The 13,186-nt window shown below is 39.1% G+C and overlaps 1 pseudogene; it reads left to right on the forward strand.

The window, feature by feature from the left end:
* The first annotated feature begins 250 nt into the window (after positions 1–250).
* On the forward strand, positions 251–1,049 carry LOC133755118 (small ribosomal subunit protein uS3-like; annotated as a pseudogene).
* Positions 1,050–13,186: the final 12,137 nt, after the last annotated feature.

Consider the following 13,186-nt stretch of genomic DNA (forward strand, 5'->3'; position numbering starts at 1 on the left):
TCCCAGTAAGAATGGCTCTCATCCAAAAATCAAAAACCAGTAAGGTGGATCTGGGGAGAAATGTACCCAAATACACTGTTGATGGAAATGGAAACTAGTACAACCATTACTGTAGACAGTATGGGGATTCCTCAAAACTCGGACAATATATCTACATATGACCCAGACATTCTACTCCTAGGAATTTACTCAAGCCAAATAAAATCCACATATGAAACTGTTTTATCTCACCCTTTGGCTGCGTGCAGTGGCAAGATGGTGGTGCAGATTTCTAAGAAGAGGAAGTTTGTTGCTGATGGCATCTTCAAAGCTGAGCTGAACGAGTTTCTCACCCAGGAGCTGGCTGAAGATGGCTACTCTGGAGTTGAGGTCCGAGTTACACCAACCAGGACAGAAATAATTATTTTAGCCACCAGGACACAGAATGTGCTCGGTGAGAAAGGGCGGTGAATCCGGGAACTGACTGCCGTCGTTCAGAAGAGGTTTGGCTTCCCAGAGGGCAGAGTAGAGCTTTATGCTGAAAAGGTGGCCATGAGGGGCCTGTGTGCCATTGCCCAGGCAGAGTCTCTGCATTACAAACTCCTAGGAGGGCTTGCTGTACGGAGGGCCTGCTATGGTGTGCTGTGGTTCATCATGGAGAGCGGAGCTAAGGGCTGCAAGGTCGTGGTGTCTGGGAAGCTGCGAGGACAGAGGGCTAAGTCCATGAAGTTTGTGGATGGCCTGATGATCCACAGTGGGGACCCTGTTAACTACTGTGTTGACACTGCTGTGCGCCATGTGCTGCTCAGACAGGGTGTGCTGGGCACCAAGGTGAAGATCATGCTGCCCTGGGACCCAAGTGGTAAGATTGGCCCCAAGAAGCCCCTGCCCAACCACGTGAGCATTGTGGAACCCAAAGATGAGATTCTGCCCACCACCCCCATCTCAGAGCAGAAGGGTGGGAAGCCAGAGCCGCCTGCCATGCCTCAGCCAGTCCCCACAGCATAACAGGGTCTCCCTGGCAGCTGTATGGAGTCTGGATGTTACTTTATAAAGATCTTTAATAAAATCTTGTACAAAGACGCAAAAAAAAAAAAAGAAAGAAAGAAACTGTTTTATCTCTATCCTCATGTTTAGTGAAGCTCAGTTCACAACAGCTCAGAAATGCCATCAAACCAGGTGTCAATCAACTGACAACTGGATAAACAAAATGTGGTATATATATACCATGGAATACTATTCAGCCTTAAAAAAGATTAAAATGCTGTCTTTTGCAATAAAATGGATGGGACTGCAAACCATTATGTTTAGCAAAATAAGCCAGCCCCAAAAAGACAAATCCCATAAGTTTTTCCTGATTTATGGTAACTTATATACAGATTACAAAAAAAGAGAATGTATATGAGTGACAGTGACATTTTGAGATTTGATTATTGTTTACAGCCTTGTCTATACTCAAGGAACAAGATTTTTTTTCCTACTTACTATTTATTGTATTTTAAGGTTCAGGGTTAAGCTTGGGATTAAAACATAAACTGAAAGTGTATTATAGTAAAATTTAAAACAAAAACTAAGAAAGGAAGGAGGGAGAGAGGTTGGAAGCATGGGTAGGAGAGAGGTTAGGGTGGGATGTATCACTATGCTTGTAAACTTGTATATATGAAACTCATGAAATTTGTTCATCTTATTTAAATAAATATTTTTTAAAGAATCTTTATTTATTTATTTATTTATTTATTTATTTGACAGAGTTAGTGAGAAAGAGAGAGACAGAGAGAAAGGTCTTCCTTCTGTTGGTTCACCCTCCAAATGGTGACTACAGATGGAACTACCCTGATCTGAAGCCAGGAGCCAGGTGGTTCCTGGTCTCCCATCTGGATGCAGGGGACCAAGCACTTGGGCCATCCTCCACTGCCTTCCCTGGCCACAGCAGAGAGCTAGACTGGAAGAGGAGCAACCAGGACTAGAATCTGGCACCCATATGGGATGCTGGCACCACAGGTGGAGGATTAACCTAGTGCACCACAGCACCAGCCCTAAATAAAATATTTTAAGAAGAAAAATAAAATAAACAGAACACTTGGATTTTCAGTTGCATCAAAAGAAATAAAGCGCTTAGCACTAAACTAAGGAAAAAAATAATTCCAATACTGAAAACAATAAAAGTTCACTGAAAGGAATTAATGATCACACAAATAAATGAAAATATTATCCTGTGTTCATGGATTACAAAATGTACATAAAAAACCACATGTTCCTAACTGATCTACAGATACATATGTTTATTTTAGCAGAAAATATTAACAACTATACAGAAAACTCACATGGAATGTCAAAGGATCCAAATACCCCAAATATAGTTGAAAATAAGTTCACAATTGGAGGACTCAGAATTACTAAATTCAAAAGGAAAAGTAATCAAAATGTGTAGTATTAACATAAAACAGAGACACAGAACAAAAGAATGGCATGGAGAGGCTAAGGGTGGGCATTTGGCCTCTCAGTTAAGATGTTCATTAAAGATGCCTGCATCCTATATTACAGTGTTTGGGTTCAATTTTCAGTTCGGGTTCTTGATTCTAGCTTCCTGTTAATGAAAAATATGGGACACAGTGGTGATTGGACAAGTAATTGTTGTCTCTGCCACCCATAATGGAAGCCAGGATTGTGTTTCTGGCTTCTGGCTCTGGTTCCAGTTCCAGCCCAGATCTGGTCATGGCAGACATCTGGTGAATGAACTAGAAGATAGGAGCTCTCTCTTTCTGCCTCTCGAGTTAAAAAAAAATTAATGATAAACTTTTAACACAATAAACTATGATAACACAATATCAAAATTTGATAATGTCATTGATAAGACAAATGACTAAATTCAACTCATGATTAAAACCCTAAACAAAGTTAGTTGAAGAGGATTTCCACCACAGGAAGGGCACCTATACAGTAAACTCCTATACAATGAGAACAAGGCAGATACTTTCATCATTTGTAATTGAGAGTGTAGTAGAAGATTCTGCTAAGAAATCACATGAAGAAGAAAAATCTCCAGATTGCAAACAAAAGAGCAATGCAAACAAAAAAGTCATGTTTATGACTTGTAATGTACTAAGACATAATCTTGTAACTAAAAGACATCTTGAAGGATTCATTAAAAACTCAATGTAAAATTCAGTAATTTTGCAGAATATAAAATAAGACATAAATATCAATTATATTTCTGTATAGTGACAATGAAAATAATGCAAATATAATTAACACTAACATTCAAGGTAGAATCAAAGTGAAAATACCACTAAGAAATTTAAGAGAAAAATCTTGGATTTTGCACCAAAAAGAAAAAGAAAAGAAGAAGAAGTGCACAATTTTCAAAATGAAGCAGTGATTTCAGTAAGACATTCTGATATTTCGAAAAGAATATTAATAACAGTCATTGTGGAAATTCAAATTAAAACTTCAGGAAAATAACACTTCACATTCAGTGAAATGACTGATTCAACCATAGATAAACACTGACAGAGACATGGAGAACATGGAATCCTCATACAATTCCAGTAAACTACTGTAGCCACTCTGAGAGATAACTTAGCAGTTTCTTGGCATGTTCTACGTGGGACTATTTATTGCCTTAGCAGTTTTTCTCCAAGGTAAGTCAACTAACAGATACAAAGCTCACATGCACACAAAGGCTCATTACAGCAATATTCATGAAAGCAAAATTGGGAAAGCAACTCAAATACTGATCTTTAAGGAAAACAGTGTGTATAGTGTATTTTTTATAATGCTATACTATTTGGCAATCAAAATTAGTTAAGAAATGACAGATCACAAAGCTAATGAAACTCAAAGAAAGAAAAACAAGAGATATCAGAAGCTAACCCCCACGTACTGTAACACCATATGATTCCATTATAACACAAGTTCAGAAAAGGCAGATCTCTGGAGACAAAGTTTATATTATTGTTTGTCTGGAGATGGAGAATGAGGATTTGCTGTCAATAATGTGAAATGTGTTTATATTAGACCTGTACTTACGATTCTGTAACTCCCAAAATAGTACAAATCATAGAATTATCACTTACATCATGGGGCAGTTAGTAGTCAGCAGACAGACTCCTAAGTTTGGGCTTCATGGAAGAAAGTGAAGATCAACAAATATGAGAGGGTTTTACATATTCTGTGGAACATAAAATTAAAGTACACTAATTTTGGTTCAAAAATATTTAAAACTATAAATATGAGGGGCCCTTACAATTCATGAGCAATATTTAGTATGCAAGAATTATTTGGAGTTCAATAAATTTTTGCACCAAAATCAACCTACCATTTAAATCCATATTTCTTATTTGATATTGTCTTAATTAAATTAATTCCATACACATGTAGAGAAATACTTTATTTTGCTTATGTGAAACAATTTCAAATATGTATTTATCAGCAATTTAAGGTAAAGTATTGCCTCCTAATAGCTCCAGTTAGCATGACAAAATACCAATTCAGTTATTTCAAGATTATGTGTCAATAAAATACTTACAAAGACCATATTAGTAGTGATGCTAATTTTAATATTTAATACCCTTTAACCTTATATACCAAGTAAGATGCTGTTCTGAGTTTGTTTCTTGTTGACAATAATTATACACATCTATGGACTACAGTGTTCATACATGTATGCATGGATCAAAATTATACTGATGAAATCAGGGTAAGCAACAGTTTCCCCTCCCTGACATTAAATTTCAGGATCATAAAATTGGTACACTTTTTTTCTATTTGCTCTTTGGTATCAATTACTCCAAGTCATTTTTACAAATTTCTTCATTACTTTAAAAGAAAAAAAACACACAGATGCATACACACACACACACACACACTCAGAGAGTGAGAGAGAGAGAGAGAGAGAGAATAATCTCATCCACTAACTCATTTCATAAATTCCTAAAACAGCTGTGGCTATGCCAAATGTCAGCAATGATTTACATATGACACCAAATGCACAGGTGACAAAAACAAAAATAAGGAAGTAGGACTGAAAAAAAAAACTTAAAATACATCCACATACTAAGGGAAAGACTAAAAAGAGAAAGAAAAGAGAGTGGGAGAGGACATTGGCAAATCTCATATGATTAAGCAAGTAATACAAAGAACAGATACAACTCAAAAGCAAATATAATAAAAAATTGCTTTTGAGTTGTATCTGTTCTTTGTATTACTCCCTTAATCATTATTTAATGCTATAACTAGTACTCCAACAGTATTTTTTTCACTTTGTGTTGCTATATGGGGGCAAACTGTTGAAATCTTTACCTAATATATACTAAACTGATCTTCTGTATATAAAGAGAATTGAAAATGAATCTTGATGTGATTGGAGGGGGAGAGGGAGCGGGAAAGGGGAGGGTTGCGGGTGGGAGGGAAGTTATGGGAGGGGGGAAACCATTGTAACCCATAAACTGGACTTTGGAAATTTATATTCATTAAATAAAAGTATAATAAATGAAAAAAGCAAATAAAATAAAAATTATCAGTTTTTCCAATCAAAATATTCAAGCAGCCAAAAGGTATTTGAAAAGGGACTCAGCACTGCTAATCAAGACCACAATGGTTATCACCTCTAATATATAAAAATGGCTATAATCAAAAAGTAAGAAAGATAACAAGTATGGAACTAGAGGTGTTGAAAAGGAAACATATAAATTGTGAGCATGCAAATTGGTATTTTCATTAATGAAAGCACTATGGATGTGCCTCAAACAAAAATTAAAAAGGAACTAACAAATGATAAAGCATTCCCACTACTGGATATATATCCAAAGGAAATAAAATCACTATCTCAAAGATACACCTGCACATCCATATTCAGGTGAACATTATTCACAAGAACGAGATATGGAAATAGCCGCATTTCTGCCAACAGATGAACAGAGAAAAGATGATAGACACACACAAAGAAATCCCATTCAACCTTAAATAGATTCTACCACTTTGTCACAACATAGGTCCAAAAGTATGAATGTGGACAGTAGGCTGCTTCCAATAAGACACAGAAAGATAAATACCACACAAGCTCACTTCCATGTGGAATCTAAGAAAGTTGAAATGAAGTACAAAACAGAATGGTGGTTGCCAGGGGCTGAGTGTGAAGGAAACAGGAAGATGGTAGTTAACAACATACATTTGCACTTATGAGATACCTTGTTACCTAACATCCAGCACAATATAATCAATATGAATATAGATACTCACAACTTGTTAAGGACTTAAATTTTTTTACAAACTATTAAAGTGATGGATATGTTAGCTTGATTGTGCTATCATTAAATAATGTACATGCACAAGGAGACACTAAAAGTTTTGTGAAAAATTAGATTAGCAGATAATGTGGATTTTACATAAAATTTTAAATGCCTCTTCAAATATCAAAACATCAGGCTGCAGACCTTTAAGATATAAAAATTATGTCAACTAATCTCCAATAATAAAAAGCTATCTTATATTAAAATATAAATTAAAAATAGTGTAGGAATCTAGGCTTGTAGCTACATGATTGGGAAGGTTGTCATACAATAGAAATATTTAAAACACTCATAAATGTGACTAGCTAAATTTTCTACTTTTAAAATTCAAAGACAAATGACAGCCTGTCAAAGAAATGTGTGAGGGCTACAATGATATAAAGGAACCAAATCACATTGTCCTCCTGTCCCCCCAAAACTTGGACAAAAACCCTGAGCCAAATAAAACTGTTTTGTCCTTAACTTACCTAGTCCAAGATACTGCTGTTGGCATCAGAAAATGAGCTCAGAACCCCCAGAAAGAACTATGCCAAGAGGTCAGGGTCCATGATCTGAGCCCCTGCTTCTGACATGTTCATGAATCGGGGAATCAGGTCACCCTGGGAGAACGGAGGCACCAGGGACCCCATAAATGACAGCGCTTCGTCTGCATAAATGCCATTTACACTGCCTGGATTGTCCCTGGCGACTACAGGTTCCCCCTGCACAATCAAGGAAGACGTGGGGCTGCTGCCACACAGCTGCCCAGAGAAGGCTCCTGGGCTCCAGGCCAATTCTCTGCCTGGAAGGGACAGGACTCCTGGAGTCCCGAATGCCAGTCCAGCCCCCACACTGTGGACCAGAGGGAGTCCAAGGAAGTGCAGGCCGGCAGCGAGATGGGGCTGCTGATTCGGAGACCTCTGGGAGGCCCGCTTCCTGCCAGCCTTCTTCAGCAGCTTCCGCCAACACTGCCTCCCCATCCCTGCAGCCCGCCCTACACTCACCTTTTCAAGGCCTCTGGGTCATGCGGAATCCTGTGTGGCAAGGTGGTCAGAGAAGAGTAGACGAATTATTACTGTCGGAATCTCCCAGCATCAGGTCCTCTTCCGAACTCTCTCCACTGCAGAACTGGAAGACAATTGTGGCGTCAGCATTCCGCGTGATTACGTGTAACTAAGACCGCAGCTCCTTACTGGACAGTTTAGATAGCCGTGAGAACTTCCTCCACAGCGCTGACACATCTCTTCATGTCTTGACAGGAAAACATGAGGCCAGTCCTGGGTTCTGTACCAAAACTGCGTTCTCCAGGTACCACCGTTCCCTGGGGCGGGAGGGCTGTTCATCCCTGGTGCTGCCCCCTGCTGGGCTCCCTCCTGCCTCCCTGGTTCCTGCTCCTGAGAGGATCCTACCTGGACAGTGCAGTAACCTGCTTCAAGTCAGTTACAACTCAGTGGCTGCTTATTGGCTTCAGAGTCCTACATTTTCTCCGGATATGTGATGTATTTTTTGTTGATTCATTTGTTTTTTTAAATATTGATTTCAAAAATGTTTAAGGACATCACATAATGTAGTCATTTCACCATTTCTCTTGCTGAGTTTTTTGTCATCTGCCTATTGCCCTAAATATTTTCTGTTTGTTTCTTGCTGGTATGTAGTAATATATATTTAATATTGATCTTTCAATTAATCTCATTTATCAGTTGTATATGTTTTTAGGTTTCATGGACATCACGGTAAATATGTATGTGAGGAGATAAAAGGAAATATACATTTGTTTATTCTCCTAATTTCTTTTAAAGACATATTTAAAAGGCAGAGTTACAGAGAAGGACATAAAGAGCAAGACCTACCATCTGCTTGCTCACCCACAATTGGCCACAATAGCTGGGGCTAAGACAGACCAAAGCAAGAGCTTTCATCTGGCTCTTCCCTGTAGGTATCAGGGGCCCAAACATGTAATGCATCTTTTTCCAATTTCTCAGGCACGTTGTCAGGGGGCTGGATTGTAAGTGGAGCAGCCAGGACTCAAATTGGTGCTAAAACAGGATGCCAGTATCAGAGGCAGCAGCTTACCCTGCTGTGCCACTATGTTGGCCTGTATTCTCCTAATTTCCTTAAATTATATATGACTTAAAGTGAAATTATCACATCAGTCATATATTCATATGTTGATTGCATATGTGCACATGCATATATATATATATATAGTGAATTTTAAGGGTCATAAATAAAGTTATTCCACTGAAAAATTCTCTATATTATATGTCTACCAATACTACTTAAATTATGAAGGTGTTACCCAATGGATTAAGCTGTCATTTGGAAGCTTTGCATTCCATTTTTTTTTTTTGACAGGCAGAGTGGACAGTGAAAGAGAGACAGAGAGAGGGGTCTTCCTTTACCATTGGTTCATCCTCCAATGGTTGCTGCAGCCAGCACGCTGCGGCTGGTGCACCGCACTGATCCAAAGCCAGGAGCTAGGTGCTTCTCCTGGTCTCCCATGCAGGTGCAGGTCCCAAGCACTTGGGCCATCCTCTACTGCACTCCTGGGCCACAGCAGAGAGCTGGACTGGAAGAGGGGCAACCGGGACAGAATCTGGCACCCCGGCTGGAACTAGAACCCGGTGTGATGGCACCGCAGGTGGAGGATTAGCCTAGTGAGCTGCAGCACCAGCCTGCATCCCATTATGAGTGCTGGTGTGAGTTCTGGCATGTCTTCTTATGATCCATCTTTCTTCTAATGCACATCCTAGGAAGCAGCAGGTGATGGCTCAAGTTGTTAGGCTTTTGCAACCCATGTGTTAGACCTACATTAATGCCAAGGCTTCTGTCTTTAAACAGGGCCAGTCGCAGATTTTGTGGCATTGGGGGAGTGAACCAGCATTGCTGGTGTGAATATTAAAGCATAGAACCAAAATAGAAGGTAGTACTGAATATCCTAGAAAACCTAAACTGAATTACCACATTATCCAGTATTTATTATAAATTCTGGTCCTAGGAATTCACCTGAAGAGGTAAAAGCAGGAGCTGGAATAGATATTCACACACACATATTCATAACAGTCTTACAAAAGATAAAAGGTTGAAGCAACCCAAGTTTCCAGGAAAGGATGAATGGATAAGCAAATGGGGTATTTATACATGCATTATTTTTTCTGTACCCAATACCACCCTGTAAGAGACTGAGCAAGTTATAAAGAGAAGAGGTGCATTCTGGCTCACAGTTCTGGCTGAAGCATATGGAGCTGCATGTGTTGATGGCCTCCTCCTTGCTTTCAGATCCTAGAGCAGTGCATGGCACTGCATGGCAAGAGACAGGGAGCATGCAAGTGCCTCCTTAGTCTCTGTGTTTTCTCTAAAGCCCAAGTACTCAATCATGAGAGATTTCCCTGATTCCTCACCTAATTCCAATAATCACCCAAAGGACCCACCTCTAAACTCTATAAAGGTTCAACCCTCTCACTATTTTGTAATCAGAATTAAACCTCTGAAAATTATTTTCAAGCTATAGTAATGCTGATGGTACCAATACAGTCCCCCAGCCCAGGGAAAGAGTAGTGTCCATTGGTATGCTGGTCCCAGGGCCTGGAGCTCTTGTTCCTACACTGTCACAGGAACATCTGGTAATGACTATGATATAACAGCTTGGACAATCGCTCATGGGCTCTCAGTTCCAAGCACCCCACAGCCCATAGCATGACTCTTTTTTGCAGAACATACAATCCAGAACTATCCAGCCACAGTCCATGGTGCTCCACTGAGTAGGCTAAAAGAATTGCAGGCAAGCTCTTAGAGGCCATGTACACCACATTAACAGACTGCAGAAGAAAAACCATATGATTCTCTCAATAGACGCAGAGAAAGCATTTGATAAAATACAGCACCCTTTCATGATGGAAGCTCTAAGCAAACTGGGTATGGAAGGGACATTCCTCAATACAATCAAAGCAATATATGAAAAACCCACGGCCAACATCCTATTGAATGGGGAAAAGTTGGAAGCATTTCCGCTGAGATCTGGTACCAGACAGGGATGCCCACTCTCACCACTGCTATTCAATATAGTTCTGGAAGTTTTAGCCAGAGCTATTAGGCAAGAAAAAGAAATCAAAGGGATACAAATTGGGAAGGAAGAACTCAAACTATCCCTCTTTGCAGATGATATGATGCTTTATTTAGGGGACCCAAAGAACTCTACTAAGAGACTCCTGGAACTCATCGAAGAGTTTGGCAAAAAAATGGAGAGAAAGATCCAACATGGGAACCGGGATACACAGCAGACTCATAGAATGGCAGATGTCCTAAACAACACTCTGGCCTCAGAATCAGCCCTCAAGGCATTCGGATCTGGCGGAAGAGCCCATGAGAGTATAGCAGGCATGGAAAGCCAAGATATCATGGAAAAAAAAAGACCTAAATGAAAGATCTCTGTGAGTGAGATCCCAGTGGAAAGAACGGGGCCATCAAAGAAGGAGGTACCCTTCTCCGAAGGGAGGAGAGAACTTCCACTTTGACTATGACCCTATCGGAATAAGATCAAAGTCAGTGAACTCTAAAGGCTTCCATAGCCATGGCAACTCATGACTAGAGCCTAGGGAGATTACTGACGCCATGAACAGGAGTGTCAAATTGTTAAATCAGCAACAGGAGTCACTGTGTACTTACACCCCATGTGGGATCTGTCCCTAATGTGTCGTCTAAAGCTAAGTGATGCTATAACTAGTATGGAAACAGTATTTTTATACTTTGTGTTTCTGTGTGGGCACAAACTGATGAGGTCTTTACTAATTATATACTGAATTGATCTTCTGTACATAAAGAGAACTGGAAATGAAAAAAAAAAACAACCTGGTGTTAAAATGGAAATGGCATAGAAAATTAATTAATTTGAAAAAAAATTATGTAGGATCTCTGTCTTTAATGTGCTGTACATTGCTATTTAATGCTATAATTAGTAATCCAATGGTAGTTTTTTCACTTTACGTTGCTATATGGGCAAAATGTTGAAATCTTTACCTAATATATACTAAACTGATCTTCTGTATATAAAGAGAATTGAAAATGAATCTTTACATGAACGGAAGGGGAAAGGGAGTGGGAAAGGGGAGGGTTGCGGGCGGGAGGGAAGTTATGGGAAGGGGGAAGCCATTTAACCCATAAGCTATACTTTGGAAATTTATATTCATTACATAAAAGTTCAATAAAAAATAAATAAAAATAAAAAAGAAACTTTAAAAAAAATAAAATCAATGCACAAAAATCAACAGCCTTTGTATACACAGGCAATGCCATTGCTGAGGAAGAACTTCTAAGATCAATCCCATTCACAATAGCTACAAAAAAATCAAATACCTTGGAATAAACTTAACCAAGGACGTTAAAGATCTCTACGATGAAAACTACAAAACCTTAAAGAAAGAAATAGAAGAGGATACCAAAAAATGGAGAAATCTTCCATGTTCATAGATTGGAAGAATCAATATCATCAAAATGTCTATTTTTCCATAAGCAATTTATACATTCAATGGAATATCAATCAAGATACCAAAGACATTCTTCGCAGATCTAGAAAAAATGATGCTGAAATTCATATGGAGACACAGAAGACCTCGAATAGCCAAAGCAATCCTGTACAACAAAAACAAAGCCGGAGGCATCACAATACCAGATTTCAGGACATACTACAGGGCAGTTGTTATCAAAACAGCATGGTACTGGTACAGAAACAGACGGATAGACCAATGGCACAGAATAGAAACACCAGAAATCAATCCAAACATCTACAGCAAACTAATATTTGATCAAAGATCCAAAACTAATCCCTGGAATAAGGTTGGTCTATTCAATAAATGGTGCTGGGAAAATTGGATTTCCATGTGCAGAAGCTTGAAGCAAGACCCCTACCTTTCACCTTACACAAAAATTCACTCAACATGGATTAAAGACTTAAATCTATGACCCGAAACCATCAAATTATTAGAGAGCATTGGAGAAACCCTGCAAGATATAGGCACAGGCAAAGACTTCTTGGAAAAGACCCCAGGAGCACAGGCAATCAAAACCAAAATTAACATTTGGGATTGCATCAAATTGAGAAGTTTCTGTACTTCAAAAGAAACAGTCAGGAAAGTGAAGAGGCAACTGACAGAATGGGAAAAATATTTGCAAACTATACTACAGATAAAGGTTTGATAACCAGAATCTACAAAGAAATCAAGAAACTCCACAACAACAAAACAAACAACCCACTTAAGAGATGGGCCAAGGACCTCAATAGACATTTTTCAAAAGAGGAAATCCAAACGGCCAACAGGCACATGAAAAAATGTTCAAGATCACTAGCAATCAGAGAAATGCAAATCGAAACTACAATGATCTTCACTTCTGGGAATCAAATTGGTGCCCACATGGGATGCCAGTGTTGCAGGTGGCAGCATAACTCATTTTGCCACAGTGTCAGCCCCTATTTTTAAACATTTTTACTTATTTAGAATCTCTATTTAAAATACAGGGAGACATGGAGGCACAGTGATAGAGTAAGATCACCCAACTGCTAGTTCAAGCCCAATACACACAACATCCAATGCTGGACCAGACCAAAGAAAGGAGCAGGGAACTCAATCAGGATCTCCCAGATTGGGGTCAAGCAGTCAAGGACTCAACTAGTTGAATCATCACCTGCTGCAAACCAGGGTCTGTACTAAAATGAAGGAGGAATCAGAGGTGAAGCCAGGAGTTTAACCCAAGAACTCTGTCCAAAGTGGTATCTTCACCGATATGCCAAATGAATACCCCACAGTTGAGCTGCCTCCTAGGTTGATTTCAAAATAGCTTGATGAGGATCATGCAATTGTATAGTTAGGGAGTTACTTTGTTAATTCAAAAATTTGAGTCAACACAACATCTTTCACACATGCAAATGCTGATGCCACTTTATG

This window comes from Lepus europaeus, unplaced genomic scaffold, assembly GCF_033115175.1.
Source record: "Lepus europaeus isolate LE1 unplaced genomic scaffold, mLepTim1.pri SCAFFOLD_3_1, whole genome shotgun sequence".
NCBI classification, from domain to species: domain Eukaryota; kingdom Metazoa; phylum Chordata; class Mammalia; order Lagomorpha; family Leporidae; genus Lepus; species Lepus europaeus.